This window comes from Acipenser ruthenus, unplaced genomic scaffold, assembly GCF_902713425.1.
Source record: "Acipenser ruthenus unplaced genomic scaffold, fAciRut3.2 maternal haplotype, whole genome shotgun sequence".
In the NCBI taxonomy this organism is placed as follows: Eukaryota; Metazoa; Chordata; class Actinopteri; order Acipenseriformes; family Acipenseridae; genus Acipenser; species Acipenser ruthenus.
This window is the reverse complement of record NW_026708916.1, coordinates 445,057-453,979: the sequence shown is the minus strand read 5'-3', so window position 1 is coordinate 453,979 and position 8,923 is coordinate 445,057. Positions and strand designations below refer to the sequence as shown.

General features: G+C 37.4%; 3 non-coding genes across 3 annotated transcripts; 1 reads left to right on the top strand and 2 right to left on the bottom strand.

Moving 5' to 3' along the window:
* The first annotated feature begins 516 nt into the window (after nucleotides 1-516).
* On the top strand, nucleotides 517-623 carry LOC131736737 (U6 spliceosomal RNA). Its single transcript, XR_009328330.1, has one exon. It is a non-coding gene; the product is annotated as a U6 spliceosomal RNA (small nuclear RNA).
* A 3,112-nt stretch (nucleotides 624-3,735) lies between these two features.
* LOC131736744 (U6 spliceosomal RNA) lies at nucleotides 3,736-3,840 on the bottom strand. Its single transcript, XR_009328333.1, has one exon. It is a non-coding gene; the product is annotated as a U6 spliceosomal RNA (small nuclear RNA).
* A 3,565-nt stretch (nucleotides 3,841-7,405) lies between these two features.
* LOC131736736 (U6 spliceosomal RNA) lies at nucleotides 7,406-7,512 on the bottom strand. Its single transcript, XR_009328329.1, has one exon. It is a non-coding gene; the product is annotated as a U6 spliceosomal RNA (small nuclear RNA).
* Between the last annotated feature and the right edge of the window lie 1,411 nt (nucleotides 7,513-8,923).

Below are 8,923 nucleotides of genomic sequence, written 5' to 3'. Positions count from 1 at the left end.
GTAGTTTCATCAGTTATTTCTTGTACCTGTTTTTAAACTAGATGACCACTACATCGTGTCTAAAGGTATAATTGCAAGAACTGTGTAGTTCTGTATTCCTAATAATCATTGAGTGTCATTATTAAACCCTAACTCTGACCCTAGCCCCGAGTATTAAGCCCCCTCCTCTGAGGTGTCAGTTGCATTCCGCGCTGTGATACGAAACGGGACCCTGGTCAACCTGCAAGTCTTTTGGTATGCTGGCCAATCCGGAGGGGTCAACGTCATAGGTAACATGTCAGTATTTGCATATCTTTCCCAGCCGGTTTGAAGGTGCAGATGTGCAGACTTCTTTATTCAGCCGCTTTCTGCAAACGTGATATCCTCAGAGTTTGTAACCCTCTGCGTGTTGATTGTGGACAACCATGCATATACGCAGAGCAATTGGACACAATTGGACTATGCTTGACACACCACAAGACCAATCGCTCTTTAGCCACTCGCTGTACATAGAGGCGCGTATCAGGTAAGCACCGTGTGTTCGCTACGGCAGCACATATACTAAAATTGGAACGATACAGAGAAGATTAGCATGGCCCCTGCGCAAGGATGACACGCAAATTCGTGAAGCGTTCCACATTTTTGGTCTTTTTTTGTCGTTGGGAATAGTACTGTACCTGCCTTGGAATAACTCCCCTGGTAGAACCCGAAACATTGAAGCTGAACCAGAACCCCAATCCTAACCCAAGCCCAAAACCAAACCCAAACCCTAATTTGATTAGAGGAGCACCCTCAAAATGGAGCGAGGTAACCAGTGGTGTACCACAGAGATCAGTATTAGGACCTTTGCTATTCCTAATCTACATTAATGATTCAGATTCTGGTATAGTAATGTCACAGGTGACGGTGAACTAGTTATTCCATGTAGTAAAACATTGGACTCCTTTGCATGGAGGATCTCAGTAAGCTACAGTGCACGGTTCATCAACTGATTCAGATTCATTTATGTTAAGTTTGCTACTGATGATGTGGAAAAGAACAGTAATTGAGTGCCCAAAAATATGAATCACAGTGAGTTTTGACCTCCTTTAGAATTCTGGATGGAGCGCATACCTTGCAAAATGACCCGGTGTGAACAAAAGGAAATATATCGAAGTAATATGTACAGCTAAACGTGTCCAAGTATCTTATAGGAATGAAGTCAGACCATGGAAATCCACACCTGTGCTGGAGAAACATTGGATCAAGGGACTTCTTGTGGAAACAACTAGAGCGAAACCTGGTACAGAAGCTGAATCCTGCTGGGAACGTATGGATATGCTGGACATGTCCTAGGCGATTTCACATATGGAATGTACTTTGACATAAAAATGAAGTGTTAGAGGTTTTTTGAAGGAAGGATAAAGAGGGAGTATCCGTGTACCGCCAGTAGGTGGCTCTCTTGCTCCATGAAATAGGTCAGTCTACACATGTTTTTAATTAAGTACTTAGTAATCTGGGAATAAAAAAGCACCATTCCGGCTAAAAGTGAACGTTAATCACACCTACAAACAAGATAAGAAAGAGATTCTTTACCACAAATAAATGAACATTAAAACTGAACAGCCAAGGTCTTAAGAAAAAACCTGTCTCAGCTGGATTTTGTATGAACAAAGAACAGGGTCAAGCCTAGTTCAGTCATTATAAAAAATATAAGAGTTGAATGCAGTTATACTGGCCTGTATTTGGATTTAAATCTTAGAGGGATTCACCAAAGAAATAAAGTGATATTATAAATTCTAGCAGCAACTGTTAAACTGAAGTAAATTAATTAAGTTTATCTTGAAATGCCACATTCATAGTTAAAAAGGTTCAGTGATAATTTACACTGTTTATAGTTTATAATGGTCAAAGACTAGTAATTAGACACAAAGGTATTGTAAATTAATAAAATAAATGATTAAAACCTTTTTTTAGACAGCATGGTATTTGAAACTAAAACTAATTATTTGATTTCATAAGATTAATAGTATGTTTTAAGTATTTGCTATAATAAGAAAACATATTATTTAAACTGACAAGTATTATTGCTTGTTCATGACTTTACTGTATTAATAAGAAGATTAAAAGCTGGAAGCAGTATTTGATTTAATTAAAAGGGAAAGTGGTACAGTTTATTTCTCCTTCTATTGAACAACAAGACCTCTAGACATTATGATGTCCATTGAATTATAGAATTTGAAGGGTGTTGTGTTATGTTTTTGTGTTAAGTTTGTAATAATATACTATAATGTACCTTGTTGTTAATCCACTATACTATTGTCTAATGATGGTAGATGGAGTCCTTATAATGTGGTTCTTTGAAACTGCTCTATTGCTAAAAGGGGCCTCTCTCCTTATCCCGATTAACAGGCTGTAGAGAAAGGAGGGGGTCTTATTGCATTCTACGCTAGCAAAGCTGCAAGTCTTGTAGATTTGGAATTTAGGGTTTATGGAATTAGTGGTTTAGCACAGATAAGAATATATCTTGAAATAATATGCAAAAATGATGGCTTAACAGACATTGATAGGTCATAGATCTAAAAAAGTGTTTGCACAGACTTTGGCCTTGAAAAAAACAAGAGACTCTGGAAAACTGCTTGGAATAGCATATTTAGAAGTCAGATACAGGTCAGAGCCTGGTTAGTGCATCTTTTAAGGGATAAATAATTCTAATGAAAACTATTACCACTTAAACTTAGTGAAACTAATTGACTTAAATACTGCACGAGACAATCTTTTGTCAAATCCTCTGTTAGACAATGGTATATGGAATTAAAACTGACTCATTAACAAAATGATGAAACAATATGAGGTTAAAAGAAACACATGCCTTTAATTTAGCAAAATATAATGAATTAGAAGATGATGTCACATATTAAGAACATCTCTCATATATAACACATATAAAAATAGTGTTTTGCATGCACATATAAACAGTAGTGTTTTTATATTATATTATAAACCAAGATCCTGGGAACTTTGGTTCACTTAACTTTTCAGATAAAGGAGGGGCTCGGAGGAAAACAAGGAATGAGATCATAGAGTTGGACAAATTTGAAGTTGTGAATTCATTCAGTACATGACACCTATTCATTCTGAAAAGTTAGTCCGGATCTTTTGAAAACTATTATTTGTAAAAGGGATAAGAGCTGTCTCACCAGATTAATGATTGGATTTAATTGAGGCGTCCCATGTATTCCAATGGGACGAAAAACCTATATAACTCCTAAGTAATTACAATGGAGTACCACACTCATCCCAGACAGGGTAAGGTGGTCCATCTTCTGCAAACTTTAAATACATAAGTCTGTCAATTTCTTGGGTGCTATATTAGTCATCTGGATATATTGTGGGTCAAGAGCGTAATAAAAATACCCCACAAGGAGTAGTAACATCTCTGTCCTCCTAACGTCTCCCCTGAGATAAGAGTGTATACTGAGCTAAATGGAACAGAGTACGTACAGAAATCTGAACCTACGGATTTTGTGACAGTAAGCAAACTTGTTAAATTTGCATATCTCCCAGCTGTCTCTCTGATGTATAGCTGTGCTCACTTCTTTATTAAACGTGAGTTTAAACTATTATTATTATTATTATTACTATTATTACCTCTGACCGTATAACCTGGCATCCTTCACTCCTGTTCCTGGAAGAATGGCCTCCAGCTGAGGTAGTTTCATCAGTTATTTCTTGTACCTGTTTTTAAACTAGATGACCACTACATCGTGTCTAAAGGTATAATTGCAAGAACTGTGTAGTTCTGTATTCCTTTGCGCAGGGGCCATGCTAATCTTCTCTGTATCGTTCCAATTTTAGTATATGTGCTGCCGTAGCGAACACACGGTGCTTACCTGATACGCGCCTCTATGTACAGCGAGTGGCTAAAGAGCGATTGGTCTTGTGGTGTGTCAAGCATAGTCCAATTGTGTCCAATTGCTCTGCGTATATGCATGGTTGTCCACAATCAACACGCAGAGGGTTACAAACTCTAAGGATATCACGTTTGCAGAAAGCGGCTGAATAAAGAAGTCTGCACATCTGCACCTTCAAACCGGCTGGGAAAGATATGCAAATACTGACATGTTACCTATGACGTTGACCCCTCCGGATTGGCCAGCATACCAAAAGACTTGCAGGTTGACCAGGGTCCCGTTTCGTATCACAGCGTGGAATGCAACTGACACCTCAGAGGAGGGGGCTTAATACTCGGGGCTAGGGTCAGAGTTAGGGTTTAATAATGACACTCAATGATTATTAGGAATACAGAACTACACAGTTCTTGCAATTATACCTTTAGGCACGATGTAGTGGTCATCTAGTTTAAAAACAGGTACAAGAAATAACTGATGAAACTACCTCAGCTGGAGGCCATTCTTCCAGGAACAGGAGTGAAGGATGCCAGGTTATACGGTCAGAGGTAATAATAGTAATAATAATAATAATAATAATAGTTTAAACTCACGTTTAATAAAGAAGTGAGCACAGCTATACATCAGAGAGACAGCTGGGAGATATGCAAATTTAACAAGTTTGCTTACTGTCACAAAATCCGTAGGTTCAGATTTCTGTACGTACTCTGTTCCATTTAGCTCAGTATACACTCTTATCTCAGGGGAGACGTTAGGAGGACAGAGATGTTACTACTCCTTGTGGGGTATTTTTATTACGCTCTTGACCCGCAATATATCCAGATGACTAATATAGCACCCAAGAAATTGACAGACTTATGTATTTAAAGTTTGCAGAAGATGGACCACCTTACCCTGTCTGGGATGAGTGTGGTACTCCATTGTAATTACTTAGGAGTTATATAGGTTTTTCGTCCCATTGGAATACATGGGACGCCTCAATTAAATCCAATCATTAATCTGGTGAGACAGCTCTTATCCCTTTTACAAATAATAGTTTTCAAAAGATCCGGACTAACTTTTCAGAATGAATAGGTGTCATGTACTGAATGAATTCACAACTTCATATTTGTCCAACTCTATGATCTCATTCCTTGTTTTCCTCCGAGCCCCTCCTTTATCTGAAAAGTTAAGTGAACCAAAGTTCCCAGGATCTTGGTTTATAATATAATATAAAAACACTACTGTTTATATGTGCATGCAAAACACTATTTTTATATGTGTTATATATGAGAGATGTTCTTAATATGTGACATCATCTTCTAATTCATTATATTTTGCTAAATTAAAGGCATGTGTTTCTTTTAACCTCATATTGTTTCATCATTTTGTTAATGAGTCAGTTTTAATTCCATATACCATTGTCTAACAGAGGATTTGACAAAAGATTGTCTCGTGCAGTATTTAAGTCAATTAGTTTCACTAAGTTTAAGTGGTAATAGTTTTCATTAGAATTATTTATCCCTTAAAAGATGCACTAACCAGGCTCTGACCTGTATCTGACTTCTAAATATGCTATTCCAAGCAGTTTTCCAGAGTCTCTTGTTTTTTCAAGGCCAAAGTCTGTGCAAACACTTTTTTAGATCTATGACCTATCAATGTCTGTTAAGCCATCGTTTTTGCATATTATTTCAAGATATATTCTTATCTGTGCTAAACCACTAATTCCATAAACCCTAAATTCCAAATCTACAAGACTTGCAGCTTTGCTAGCGTAGAATGCAATAAGACCCCCTCCTTTCTCTACAGCCTGTTCATCGGGATAAGGAGAGAGGCCCCTTTTAGCAATAGAGCAGTTTCAAAGAACCACATTATAAGGACTCCATCTACCATCATTAGACAATAGTATAGTGGATTAACAACAAGGTACATTATAGTATATTATTACAAACTTAACACAAAAACATAACACAACACCCTTCAAATTCTATAATTCAATGGACATCATAATGTCTAGAGGTCTTGTTGTTCAATAGAAGGAGAAATAAACTGTACCACTTTCCCTTTTAATTAAATCAAATACTGCTTCCAGCTTTTAATCTTCTTATTAATACAGTAAAGTCATGAACAAGCAATAATACTTGTCAGTTTAAATAATATGTTTTCTTATTATAGCAAATACTTAAAACATACTATTAATCTTATGAAATCAAATAATTAGTTTTAGTTTCAAATACCATGCTGTCTAAAAAAAGGTTTTAATCATTTATTTTATTAATTTACAATACCTTTGTGTCTAATTACTAGTCTTTGACCATTATAAACTATAAACAGTGTAAATTATCACTGAACCTTTTTAACTATGAATGTGGCATTTCAAGATAAACTTAATTAATTTACTTCAGTTTAACAGTTGCTGCTAGAATTTATAATATCACTTTATTTCTTTGGTGAATCCCTCTAAGATTTAAATCCAAATACAGGCCAGTATAACTGCATTCAACTCTTATATTTTTTATAATGACTGAACTAGGCTTGACCCTGTTCTTTGTTCATACAAAATCCAGCTGAGACAGGTTTTTTCTTAAGACCTTGGCTGTTCAGTTTTAATGTTCATTTATTTGTGGTAAAGAATCTCTTTCTTATCTTGTTTGTAGGTGTGATTAACGTTCACTTTTAGCCGGAATGGTGCTTTTTTATTCCCAGATTACTAAGTACTTAATTAAAAACATGTGTAGACTGACCTATTTCATGGAGCAAGAGAGCCACCTACTGGCGGTACACGGATACTCCCTCTTTATCCTTCCTTCAAAAAACCTCTAACACTTCATTTTTATGTCAAAGTACATTCCATATGTGAAATCGCCTAGGACATGTCCAGCATATCCATACGTTCCCAGCAGGATTCAGCTTCTGTACCAGGTTTCGCTCTAGTTGTTTCCACAAGAAGTCCCTTGATCCAATGTTTCTCCAGCACAGGTGTGGATTTCCATGGCCTGACTTCATTCCTATAAGATACTTGGACACGTTTAGCTGTACATATTACTTCGATATATTTCCTTTTGTTCACACCGGGTCATTTTGCAAGGTATGCGCTCCATCCAGAATTCTAAAGGAGGTCAAAACTCACTGTGATTCATATTTTTGGGCACTCAATTACTGTTCTTTTCCACATCATCAGTAGCAAACTTAACATAAATGAATCTGAATCAGTTGATGAACCGTGCACTGTAGCTTACTGAGATCCTCCATGCAAAGGAGTCCAATGTTTTACTACATGGAATAACTAGTTCACCGTCACCTGTGACATTACTATACCAGAATCTGAATCATTAATGTAGATTAGGAATAGCAAAGGTCCTAATACTGATCCCTGTGGTACACCACTGGTTACCTCGCTCCATTTTGAGGGTGCTCCTCTAATCAAATTAGGGTTTGGGTTTGGTTTTGGGCTTGGGTTAGGATTGGGGTTCCGGTTCAGCTTCAATGTTTCGGGTTCTACCAGGGGAGTTATTCCAAGGCAGGTACAGTACTATTCCCAACGACAAAAAAAGACCAAAAATGTGGAACGCTTCACGAATTTGCGTGTCATCCTTGCGCAGGGGCCATGCTAATCTTCTCTGTATCGTTCCAATTTTAGTATATGTGCTGCCGTAGCGAACACACGGTGCTTACCTGATACGCGCCTCTATGTACAGCGAGTGGCTAAAGAGCGATTGGTCTTGTGGTGTGTCAAGCATAGTCCAATTGTGTCCAATTGCTCTGCGTATATGCATGGTTGTCCACAATCAACACGCAGAGGGTTACAAACTCTGAGGATATCACGTTTGCAGAAAGCGGCTGAATAAAGAAGTCTGCACATCTGCACCTTCAAACCGGCTGGGAAAGATATGCAAATACTGACATGTTACCTATGACGTTGACCCCTCCGGATTGGCCAGCATACCAAAAGACTTGCAGGTTGACCAGGGTCCCGTTTCGTATCACAGCGCGGAATGCAACTGACACCTCAGAGGAGGGGGCTTAATACTCGGGGCTAGGGTCAGAGTTAGGGTTTAATAATGACACTCAATGATTATTAGGAATACAGAACTACACAGTTCTTGCAATTATACCTTTAGACACGATGTAGTGGTCATCTAGTTTAAAAACAGGTACAAGAAATAACTGATGAAACTACCTCAGCTGGAGGCCATTCTTCCAGGAACAGGAGTGAAGGATGCCAGGTTATACGGTCAGAGGTAATAATAGTAATAATAATAATAATAATAGTTTAAACTCACGTTTAATAAAGAAGTGAGCACAGCTATACATCAGAGAGACAGCTGGGAGATATGCAAATTTAACAAGTTTGCTTACTGTCACAAAATCCGTAGGTTCAGATTTCTGTACGTACTCTGTTCCATTTAGCTCAGTATACACTCTTATCTCAGGGGAGACGTTAGGAGGACAGAGATGTTACTACTCCTTGTGGGTTATTTTTATTACGCTCTTGACCCGCAATATATCCAGATGACTAATATAGCACCCAAGAAATTGACAGACTTATGTATTTAAAGTTTGCAGAAGATGGACCACCTTACCCTGTCTGGGATGAGTGTGGTACTCCATTGTAATTACTTAGGAGTTATATAGGTTTTTCGTCCCATTGGAATACTTGGGACGCCTCAATTAAATCCAATCATTAATCTGGTGAGACAGCTCTTATCCCTTTTACAAATAATAGTTTTCAAAAGATCCGGACTAACTTTTCAGAATGAATAGGTGTCATGTACTGAATGAATTCACAACTTCATATTTGTCCAACTCTATGATCTCATTCCTTGTTTTCCTCCGAGCCCCTCCTTTATCTGAAAAGTTAAGTGAACCAAAGTTCCCAGGATCTTGGTTTATAATATAATATAAAAACACTACTGTTTATATGTGCATGCAAAACACTATTTTTATATGTGTTATATATGAGAGATGTTCTTAATATGTGACATCATCTTCTAATTCATTATATTTTGCTAAATTAAAGGCATGTGTTTCTTTTAACCTCATATTGTTTCATCATTTTGTTAATGAGTCAGTTT